This window comes from Callithrix jacchus, chromosome 10, assembly GCF_049354715.1.
Source record: "Callithrix jacchus isolate 240 chromosome 10, calJac240_pri, whole genome shotgun sequence".
In the NCBI taxonomy this organism is placed as follows: domain Eukaryota; kingdom Metazoa; phylum Chordata; class Mammalia; order Primates; family Cebidae; genus Callithrix; species Callithrix jacchus.
Window position 1 is genome coordinate 119,568,221 of NC_133511.1, and position 11,758 is coordinate 119,579,978.

At 48.0% G+C, this 11,758-nt stretch overlaps 1 long non-coding RNA gene and 1 pseudogene across 1 annotated transcript; one reads left to right on the forward strand and one right to left on the reverse strand.

The window, feature by feature from the left end:
* Positions 1 to 467: 467 nt before the first annotated feature.
* LOC100392472 (large ribosomal subunit protein uL11 pseudogene) lies at positions 468 to 1,640 on the reverse strand (annotated as a pseudogene).
* A 3,127-nt stretch (positions 1,641 to 4,767) lies between these two features.
* LOC144578164 (uncharacterized) lies at positions 4,768 to 11,618 on the forward strand. Its single transcript, XR_013523459.1, has 3 exons — positions 4,768 to 4,926; positions 9,215 to 9,267; positions 11,280 to 11,618. It is a non-coding gene; the product is annotated as an uncharacterized LOC144578164 (long non-coding RNA).
* The last annotated feature ends 140 nt before the right edge of the window (positions 11,619 to 11,758 follow it).

The window sequence follows — 11,758 nt, forward strand, 5'->3', positions numbered from 1 at the left end:
AACTTGCACCCGCAATCTCACAACCTACTCAGTTTGTGACCCAGGAAATGACCCACCTTATATACGCTATGATCCTAAGACCTCGCCCCATGAGACCTGGTTTAAGATATGTGTAGAATCAAAGGAAGGAAAAGAAGGGGACCTTCTAACTCAAACTAAAAGAGGCTCTTCTTTCTACAAAAGGCCTATTTCCTTGTATTTTGATGTTTGCCAGGCCGGATACCTCAATAGCCTAAGTGGTCTGAAAGTCTCCTGTGGAAGCTTAACACAAGACAGACTCAGCAGTAACGGTCCCAAGCATCTAACAGAGGACTCAAAGCCCAGGTGTCCAAACAGCATCCTATGGCCTACTGGGTTTCAACCCCATTTTCCAGGAATGGCAGCCATGCTTACCAGCATGACAACGAAGCCCAACTGTAAAACAAAAACATGCAGTCCTTTACATTCACCATCTTAAGGCCAGATCTACCCTTTTAGACCACAGGACACCCCGTGATATTAGATAGTGACAGAACAGGAACAAGCTTTGCAGTTCCACTGTATATTATCAAAAAGACTTGAATCCATCCAGCCCAACAAGTTTGAGTTTTATGTTTTTTTGGTTTTTGGGGTTTTTTTTGGTCAAATGATTCTTTCTTGAAATATTTTCCTTTGTGCTTCTTAACTAGCTGGGCATTCCACAGCACCACTGTTGATGTCATCTATGATGTCATGAGGGTGCGGCCACCAACATTACAGCCCACAGACTGGGCAGTCCCCAGTGTCTCTTTAATGGTTCCAGAGAGTTCTCTGGCTAAAGAACAGTGCTGCATCTGTCGAGCAATGTCGATAATCTCATCAAAAGTAATATTACCACTGTATTTGTTTTTCTGTTTCTTTCTGTCTCTTGGTGGTTCATTGAGGGCTTTGATGATTGGGGCAGAGGCAGAAGGCACCACCTCAATCTGGACCTGTCTGCTCTGAATGGTGAGCTTCACCGTAATCCTCAGGCCCTTCCAGTCACCCATTGCCTTGGCAATGTCATCACCAACCTTTTTTGGAGGCAGACCCACAAAAGGAGGGTCGATCTTGGGGGCCGGCACAGAAGTGGCACCAACTTCACCCCCGGTTCGCCTCAGGATACGACTCTGATATCCTCGGGGTGGAACTTCGACGGCATGGTGGAGGCAGCTGGTGTCGGATGAACCCAAACAACCCAAGAAAGTTGTACCTTGGCCTCCTCTGAGCTGTAGCCAATTTCAAGTTTTCAAGTCATTTTATGAGCATACTAAACAGGAGCTGCCTGAGCCCTGCCCTGACTCGGAACCTATTTGCTCAGTTAGCTGAAAACATTGCCAGTAGCGTAAGTGTCTCTTCAGGCTACGAACCAACATAGGAAGCCAGTGGCCACAGGAAGCAAGAGAATTAGTGCTGGAAGATAATTTCACTCTAATTGTCTCATCCCCCAAACCCGAGCTTGCAAATCTGAGCATCCGGCTCTTAAAAACCTCTATAATCAGGAGGTTCTGCATTGCTTGTTAAGGAAAAGCCTTCACAAACCCAGTAGGAGAATTAACTTGCCTAGGACAAAATACTACAATGAGACAGTAAAGAAAACTTTATGGTGAGGCAGGAAAAACAATTCTGCCGGCCAGGCACAGTGGCGCACACCTATAATCCCACCACTTTGGGAGGCCAAGGCAGGCGGACCTCAAGGTCAAGAGATCAAGACCATCCTGACCAACATGGTAAAACCGTATCTCTACTAAAAATACAAAAATTAGCTGGACGTGGTGGCAGACATCTGTGGTCCCAGCTACTCGAGAGGCTGAGGCAGGAAAATTGCATGAACCCAGGAAGCAGAGGTTGCAGTGAGCCGAGATCATGCCACTGCACTCCAGCCTGGTGATAGAGCAAGACTCTGTCTCAAAAAGAAGAAAGAAAGCAAGAAAAATAATGCAACTGGAAGTGCCAAATGCCTGGCAGTCACCCTCGAGCCTTTATTAGATCTGTGGACTACAGGCATATAAACAACAGCCAGCCAAATGGACAAGAGCTTGTGTACGAAGCACGATGAAGCCGTCTTTCTTTCTAATTCCTCTAAAGCAAGGAGAGGACTTAGAGTACCCTATCTACGATGAAACTAAGCAAAGAACTAAAAAAGGTGAAACCATAAAGGACTAGAAAGACAACGAATGGCCCCCTGAACGAATATTCAATATTATGGCCCAGCCACCTAGGCAGAAGATAGACCATGAGGATTCCGCACCCCCATATATGCTCAATCGCATCATAAAATCACAGGGAGCACTTGAAATCATTACTAATGACATAGCAAGGGCATTAAATCTGCTTTCCCGGCAAGCTACAAAAACGAGAAATGCCACCTATCAAAATAGACTGGACTTTGATGAACTCCTAGCCCAGGAAGAAGAGATATGTCAAAAATTTAACCTAACCAGTTGTTGCCTAGAGATCGATGACAATAGAAAGGTCATCAAAGATAAAACCGCAGAAATCCAAAAATTAGCCTATGTCCATGGACCAAACCAACGACTGCTAGTAACCAAACCAACGACTGCTCAGTCAATGGCTTTAACTAAGTTTCGACCCCTGCCAGCTAAGGAACAAACCCTCTGTGAAGAATTAAATAATAGTGACGCTTTCTATTCAACCTCGTTTATGGAAAAGCATCAGAAGGAGGAAATGAAGTAGAAAATGAGAGCAGAAAAACCAATTTTCCTTCTTTCCTGTAGTATAAGTAAGACTTCCCTGAATCCCCCTCCCCAAGGAATTGTATCCTGCTTTGCAAGTTTTGTAAGTTTATAGAGTCATGTATTCTTGTTCTCTGTAGCTGATAACTGAATGTTCTTGTTTTTCATCTGGGCAGCACAGCAAAAGGTCAGGAGACAGGTCTGAGCAGCCTGGATTACAGCCATCCCAACATCATAGTGAAAGACGGTGAGGTAAGCTGTGCTCATAACCCAGACAATGGTGATCTGGACCACCTAGCACAGTCATATGTAGTCTTAAGTAGTAAACCTGTCATCCACCCATTAGTCTCTCCAACCTTCTAATTCCCAAAACAGGATGATATTTTTGTTTTGGTTTATATGGTTGTTGGTTGGTTGGTTTGTCTTGCTCTGTCACCCAAACTGGAGTGCAGTGACCCAATCTTGGCTCACTGCAACTTCCACCTTCTGAGTGCAAGCGATTCTCCTGCCTCAGCATCCCAAGTAGGTGGCACTACAGACGCACATCCCCAGGCCCAGCTAACTTTGTATTTTTAGTAGAAACTGGGTTTCACTACATTGGCCAGGCTGGTCTGTAACTCCTAACCTTAGGTGATCTGCCTGCCTCGGCCTGTTTGTTTTTTGAGACAGGGTCTTGCTCTGTCACTCAGGTTGGAGTGCAGTGGTGCAGTCATGGCTCACTATAGCCTCGACCTTCTATGCTTAAGTGATCTTCCCCATTCAGCCTCCCAAAGTGCTGGGATTACAGGCCTGAGCCACGGTGCCGGGCCGGGATGTTGTTTTTCTTCACCGTTACCCCTGGTCACTCATTTCTGGCATTTTTTCCTCCTTTGTTTTGGGAATGATGGCATGGAGCCCAGGGCGTAGGGTTGGGAGCCAAACCTTTCTCCTCTATTTATTCAGATCATAGCTATGGATGCAGCAAAAAGCAAACAGAAGTTTGACAAGATATATGAGCTCAGTATTCCACAACATTTAAAGCTTGTGTGCACTTACATAGGAGGCATAAAGCATAACATCACGGGCCGGGTACAGTGGCTCACGCCTGTAATCCCAGCACTTTGGGAGGCCAAAGCAGGCAGATCACCAGAGGTTGGAAGTTCAATACCAGCCTGACCAACATGGAGAAACCCTGTCTCTACTAAAAATACAAAATTAGCCGGGTGTGGTGGCACATGCCTGTAATCCCAGCTACTCGGGAGGCTGAGGCAGGAGAATCGCTAGAATCCAAAGGACAGAGGTTGCAGTGCACTGAGATCGCCCCATTGCACTCCAGCCTGGGCAACAAGAGTGAAAGTTCATCTCAAATACAACAGCAACAGCAAAAGAAAAAATAATAATAACATTATGTTAAAATGAATAGTAGCCCCAACCCCCCCCCAAAAAAAATAGTGCATTCTAAAGCAAAAGTTCTTAGTGGCGATGTTCAGAAGCCTGGTTGGTTTGATTGACACTAGCTCTGTGTGTCTCCTTCTTGGAACCTCCGTCATGTCCCTGTCATTGCCGTCTCCCAGGGGAGAGTTCAGAAAGAGCCATGTTTCCTTTTAGGTCACCTCTTTATTCATCTAGCACATGGGGTAGGACTGTGACCGAAAGAGGGCTCCGTGCACGTCTCCCATGTTGTTGGAGGAGGTAGTGTTGGTAACGGGCGAGGAGCAGAGTCTTATGGTCCCAGCAAAGCTGCTTCCATCAAATTGGTCCTGCCCCTTGGCCTGGCCGACTGGACTTCGCTTCATCATCTCCAGAATGAGATTAAAAATTGCTTCTCCCTCATGGGAAGGCTCCAGAATTTGGTGAGCTTATGCCTGTTTAGGAGAGTATCTGGCACAGATACTTTCTGTAGGTCCCCGGAACTCTCTGTAGGACCCACATCTGGAGCCAAGAGGCCACTCTGTGTCACCACAACCCCAGGAGGAGAGGGACAGCATTGGCCTTTTGAGAGTGCTGCCTGGCAGGTCCCACTCACAGACCACGCCTGAGAGGACCCTCAGCAGAGGACCCGAGGCTGACATTTCTACAGCTGGTGCCTCATAAGGCTGGCCAGGGGCAGGAGGCCCAGGGCTGAGTCCAAGGAATAGGGTGGGGTTTCCTCATTCCTTGCTGTCTTCATACTTGGCCTTCTATTTGTAGATTGCAGTGATTTATCAGCCTTTCTGGGTTCCCCTTTCATCACCAGAAGCAGAGTGAACCCAGGGTGAGAAACCCACATGCGTGAAGGGCCGAGAGAGGTTAAGGGGCATTTGATGATGACCTTCAGGTCTATGGGGTTGTATTGAGGAAGATGCTCTGGGCGTGACAGCTGGGAGGGTGGGTGAGGGGCTGCACAGCCCCAGGAGGCCCCAGCAGGGTCAGCTGTCTTCAAGATGTGCAAGGCCCGAGCCAGGTTTCCCGGGCTTAGGTCACCCAGGTGCATCCTCACCCACATGTCATCCGCACTACTATTTGTTTAATATTCTCCCAGGTGTTTTGTTTTATTTTGTTTTTAGATGGAGTCTCACTCTGTCTCACCCAGTCTGGAGTGCAGTGACACCACCTCCGCTTGCTGCAGCCTCTGCCTCCCAGGTCAAGTGATTCTCCTGTCTCAGCCTCCCAAGTAGCTGGGGACTACAGGTGTGTGCCACCATACCCAGTTAATTTTGTATTTTTAGCAGAGACATGGTTTCACCAAGTTGGCCAGGCTGGTCTCAAACTCCTGACGTCAGGTGATCTGCCTGCCTCAGCCTCCCAAAGTGCTGGGATTACAGACATGAGCCAGTGCACCTGGCCAAATATTTTTCTTTAAAGAGATTTATTTGTTTATTTATTTATTCATTTATTTTTGAGATACGGTCTCACTCTGTTGCCCAGGCTGGAGTGCAGTGGCACAATCACAGCTTACCACAGCCTCGATCTCCTGGTTTCAGAAGATCCTATCTCAGCCTCCTACGTAGCTGGGACTACAGGCACACACCACCATGCCTGGCTAATTTTTGTATTTTTCATAGAGATGAGGTTTTGCCATATTGCCTAGGCTGGTCTTGAATTCCTGGGCTCAGGCAATCTGCCTGCTTCAGCCTCCCACAAAGTGCAGGGATTACAGGTTTGAGCTACCGCACCCGGCTCTAAAGAGATTTATTTTGAAAACCTTAATCATTTAATTAAAAAGAAACCTTTATGTCACTGGTGTAAATGAAACCCAGCATTTTGCTGACAGACATTGAAATAAGTACAGACAGAACTGTTGAAAGCAGGCATTCTGTCCCTTGGGTATAATATCGAGCACCACCCGGCGCTCTGTATAAGGTCTTGGCGTATAAATCTTTCTCTACGATAGGGGCTCCATGCATGCCTGATGGAGATGTTGAGGGTGAGCTTGATGTTGTGGAGGAGTAGGGTGATTCGCGTTGACTTGTGACCCCACCAAAGATGCTGGGGAGACCCCCCTGCTGCCTGACCGTGGGCTTGCTGGCTTATATCAGCATCTCTAACAGGGGAGGACGATAGTGGCTCCTTTAGAGGGTGAGGTGAGGGTGAAAACTGAGCTCCTGGAGGATTGATTTACTTATATATTTATTTATTTTTGAGGCCAGGCTCAGTGGCTCACACCTGTAATCCCAGCACTTTGGAAGGCCAAGCTGGGTGGATCACTTGAGATCTGCCTTTGTGGAGACGGGGCTGGAACGGACACTGCCGGGCTCCCTCTGGCTCTCTGCAAGTCTTCGTTGCTCCCTGACTTCTCCTTTGGGTCAGGTGTGACCAGGTAGCATGAGCCTCGCTTCCCTCATGGTTATAGGGTTAAACTAAGATGTGATTATGACATGCATCATCGTGAAATATCCCCACTGCAATCGGTGGCCATTGCTGTCCACCAGAGGCTCAGAAATGGGCTCCCAGGAACGGACCCTGGTGTGCACTGCTGGGGGGTTGTGGGATCTGCATCTGCCACTGCCTCTGGCCAGCCACAGGTTGTTTCTGGAATGGGGCTCATGGGAGGGAGGGAGAAAGGAGCTGTGGGAAGCAATCCCAGGTTCCTTGGTGGGACTGGAAACGCTGCCTCAGGCCCTGGAATTTGGACTTCCTGTTTGGCCTGGCACTTCTTCCCCTACATTTTCAGCTCTGACACATCCTCTCCCTCCCTCTCTCAGCATCGTTTCCTCATCGTAAAATGAGGGGGTTGCACTAGATCGTATCTAAGGCCCCTGTGAGCTAAAGAAAGCCCCGATTCTACCTCCTGGCCACCCCCTTACTTTTCCCTTGGGCCTCTTGACGGGCAGTGAGTGGAGAGGTGGAAAGGAGGAGAGAAATCGCAGTAGCTGTGCATCAGGCCACACGCAGGACGGCTCCGCGGCAAGGAGCTGTCCAGTCCAAAATGTGAATAGGGCCAAGGTGGAGAAGCCCTGTTTTAGGGAAGGAAAGACAGAAGAAAGGAGAGGCTTAAAAGACAAATGCGGTCGGGCACAGTGGCTCACACCTATAATCCTAGCATTTTGGGAGGCTGAGGTGGGTGGATCACTTGACGTCAGGAGTTTGAGACCAGCCTGACTAACAAGGCAAAACCTCGTCTCTACTAAAAATACAAAAATTAGTCAGACATGATGGCGCATGCCTGTAGTCCCAGCTACTCTGGAGGCTGAGGCAGGAGAATTACTTGAACCCGGAAGGTGGAGGTTACAGTGAGCCGAGATCACGCCAGTGCACTCCAGCCTGGGCACCAGAGTGAGACTCCATCTCAAAAAATAAATAAATAAATCCAAAACAAACCAAAAAGAAAGACAAACGCACAAATGCCCTACAAATAATCAATGGTTACACAAATGACAATGAAAAGGAACATTTAGAGAGAAACAAAATGAGCAGGAAAAGGGTCGATGAAGGAGATTGGGAAAAGTTGCCAGGATGGGGAAGGATGGGTTTGCAAAGTGATCATAGCTGGGCTGGTTCAGTTTAAGCTGCTGACCTTGGAGTACAAAGCAGCACTCACTTTACAGATGAGCAAACTGGGGAAATTGGGAGGGACGGCTGTCCTCCCCTCTCTTCCTGGTTCACTTTGGAAGATGCCGCCTCTCTTAGGGACCCCTCCTGTGGGATTTCAGCAATGCAGCCAGGTCCAGTGGTACCTGTTGATGCCACACGATAGCCTCAGGATGGCAGGCTGAGTAGTCCAAAGGCCCAGGGAGTCATTATCATGTGAGCATGAGCATGTGAGCATTAGCACTAAGCATTAGCATGATCAGTTTCTCTATGAGACCTTTGCTCCTCCCTGGAATCACAGCAAATCAGTTGGCTCCACTCCAGAGGAAGATGCCACATAAAGCAAGACTAAATAAATGAGTAGAGAACAGAGAATGTCTCCCTGGCCTTAGGGATGGGCAAACATTTCTAAAACAGAATGCAAACAGCACTAACCAGAGAAGAAAAATCGATGAATTGGACTTTATCAAAATTAAATCCTCTCTTCATCCAACGGCACCATTAAATAAATGAGAAGGCAGGCCTCAGACTTGGTGAAGATATACATCTGCAATACATGTATCTGATAAGGTGTTGGTTTCCAGAATATTTGAAGTACTGTAGATCAATAAGAAAAATAAAAATGACCCAATAAAAAAATGAGAAAAAGAGGCCGGGTGCGGTGGCTCACGCATGTAATCCCAGCACTTTGGAAGGCCAAGGGAGGAGGATCACCTGAGGTCAAGAGTTCAAGACCAGCCTGACAAACAAGGTGAAACCCTGTCTCTACTAAAATATGAAAATTAGCCAGGCATGGTGGCAGGTGCCTGTAATCCCAGCTGCTCAGTAGGCTTAGGCAGGAGAATTGTTTGAACCCAGGAGGTGGAGGTTGCAGTGAGCCAAGATCCCACCACTGCACTCCAGTCTGGGCAACAGGGCAAGACTCCGTCTCAAAAGAAAACAAAGCAGAAAAAAACCTAAGGGATTTGAGTGCCTCTGCTGACAATAACATATATACAAGAATGTTCAGAGGAGTTTCTCCAAACCTGAAACACTCCAAATTCCCATCAACAAAAGATTGGAGAAATAAATTGGTGGCCTATTCATATAAGAGCACTAGGCAGTGATGAAAAGGTTACAGGTTCTGACTCCATTAATATAAAGTTCAAAAAGAGGCAAAGCTGATCTATGATGAGTCAAATCATGGTTCCGTCTGGTGGGGATATGGATTGGGAGGGTGCATGAGGGAACCTTTGCAGTGCTGGAAATATTCCCTATGTGGCCTGGGGTGGTGGCTATAGAAATGCCTATATGTGTAAATGATTGTCAAGCTGTCCATTTAAAATGACTGCACCTTATGTACTCTGATGAATGTATGTTGCACTTCTATTTTTAAAACATGAAGAGAAATGCAGATTCTCATGTCCAAGAGACGTAATAACAATAGTAATTTATGAAGCACCCAATGTACACCCAGTTGCTTTATAGAGATTAATTTGCCCTAATCCATCTAAACCACTTGTCAAACAAAGAATATCATTTTCTTGTTACAGAGGAGGAAACTGAGGCTTGGAGAGGAAAGTAGCTTGTCTGAGCATCACAGCTGGTAAGTGTAGGAGTCAGGACTTGAACACCGTATTGTGCGCTGGTGCCACTTGGCTTGGGATCTGGAGCGTGGATCTTGGTGCAGCATCAAAGTTCTCTGTGGTGCCTGCTACTCCCCCAGGGCATCAGCTGTTGTCCACACCATTCTTTAAAGAGAACTTCATTGTGTGAGCCCCAAGTTCCCCTACCTTCTTCCAAACAAAAACATGGACTGGGAAACCCGGCCCCTTTACGAACCCTTTCCATGACTTTGTTCCAGTCAGGAAAAGAGCCCGCAGCTTCCTCCCCACCCCGTTCGTCCTAACTGTTCTGTGTTGTGAATTCTCTGAGAATGAGAGGGGATGGGCTAGAGCTGTCAATAGTGTGAGCCAGGCTTGAGCTCCAGCTCTGATCCTTTTAAACAGTGAAGCTCTTGGGTCATTGTTTAACTTCTCAAAGCCTTTGTTTCCTGGTCTGTGAAAAGTGACAGCAGTACTTCCCTTCTAGTCTCACAGTGAGAGTTAAGTGCGGTCATACATAAGAAGTGCCCAGCTTAGCGTCAGGTTCATAGCAAGTGTGCAATAAAGGGTAGCAGAGAACCATCAAAGCTGGCTGGGTGCAGCCAGCCTGTAATCCCAGCACTTTGGGAGGCCGAGGCAGGAGGATTGCTTGAGTCCAGGAGTTCAAGACCAGCCTGAGCAACATAGTAAGACCCCATCTCTTAAAAAGATAAATAAATAAATAAAGCTTTCACTTTCTTGGTGCCTGTTTCCTTCTAAGCCTCTTAAAGATGTTTCACACTGGGCCGGGAGCAGTGGTTCACTCCTGTAATCCCAGCACTTTGGGAGGCCGAGGAGGGTGGATCATAAGGTCAAGAGATCGAGACCATCCTGGTCAACATGGTGAAACCCCGTCTCTACTAAAAATACAAAAATTAGCTGGGCATGATGGTGCGCGCCTGTAGTCCCAGCTACTCGGGAGGCTGAGGCAGGAGAATTGCTTGAACCCAGGAGGCGGAGGTTGTGGTGGAGGAGGCTGGAGTGCAGTGGCAGGATCGTGGATCACTGTGCAACCTTTGCCTCCTGGGTTCAAGTGATTCTCCTGCCTCAGTCAGCCCCCTGGGTAGCGGGGATTACAGGCGTGTGCCACCACGTCCGGCTAATTTTTGTATTTTTTTTTTTTAAGTAGAGTCAGGGTTTCACCATGTTGGCCAGCCTACTCTTGAACTCCTGACCTTAGGTGATCTGCCTGCCTTGGCCTCCCACAGTGCTGGGACTACAGGCGTGAGCCTTTGTGCTCTGCCCAAAAACTAGGTTAGTTTCTGTCGGAAAAGGAGCTGCTGAGCTTTCTTGAGCACAGGAGATATAAGATGAAGCCAGGGGCATGCAGGCCCACATGGGAGGTGAGAGAGGCCAGGCCAGGAGGCCCATGAGAGGACAACCTGAGTGTTCACAGAAGTCAGATGGGGATGAGTTGGGTGTCACTCAGGGAGGAGCCCTGGGCTGGGACAGAAGGTGTGGGTAGGCTCTGGGAGCCGGCGAGGGAAGGTGAAGGGCTAGGAAGTCTCAAAGCCAATTCATGCTCAGGTTCATGAAGGAGAAAGAGGAAAGGGAAGAGAGAAGGTCAGCTTGGCCGTGATAATAAAAGGATTTCTTAATGGCTGAGGCTAGAGGCGGCAGGTGCTTTCGTGGTTCCTACCTCCCTCTGTTATTTGAATGTTCCCGGGAACACACGTCCTCTTCTGGTCTCAGGTTTGTATGGGGGGCACCAAAAGGACAGACACAGGCTTTCTGCAAGCTTCCTTTCCACCCCTGTCCCATAGAAACCACACAGAGGGAGGCATGGCAAGACCAAAAGACACCCAACAGCAGGACCGTTCAAATCGATCCCTTCCACAGGCCAGCATTAGTTTAGATGCTGGAGCCGGGAGTGCGGGACCTTCTTTCAGTTTGTGCAAAGTTAACGAACTGTCTTCTGATTTTACAGTGAGATGCAAACAGTGTTTTGCATAAAAATCTCTTTGTTGTTTCACAGGGCTGTAGCAGTGGCCAGGAAGAAAACCACCCCCTCTTAAGGTTGTTTTTGTAACCGTTCTTTGGAGCATTGTTCTAAAAATGGGAAATGACATCTTGCTGTGCCAAGAGAAACAAGCACCTGCAGTTGAAGGAATACCTTCCACGAGGCGGCTTGCGGAGCATGCGCGGTGATAGCTCCGGCCGTGCCGGGCCGAGGGCTGGGCAGAAGCTCTGCTTAGTGCATTTCTTTACTTGCAAGGGGACAGAGGGTGGGCTTAGGTTTGGGACTAGAGGGGCTTTGGCAACTACGGGGCTCAGGTGATTGTCCTTCACTCATTCATCCAATAAACATTTATCAAGCATCTATTCTTGTGTCAGCCTCTGGTTTTCTCTGTTCCCTTCCCGGGCGTTGTGAAAATCCCCGGGAGAGGTGATCACAGGCAGCAGCTTGCTGTCCCTATTTTTTTTTTTTTTTTCAGTTTTCAGAGTCAGCGCATG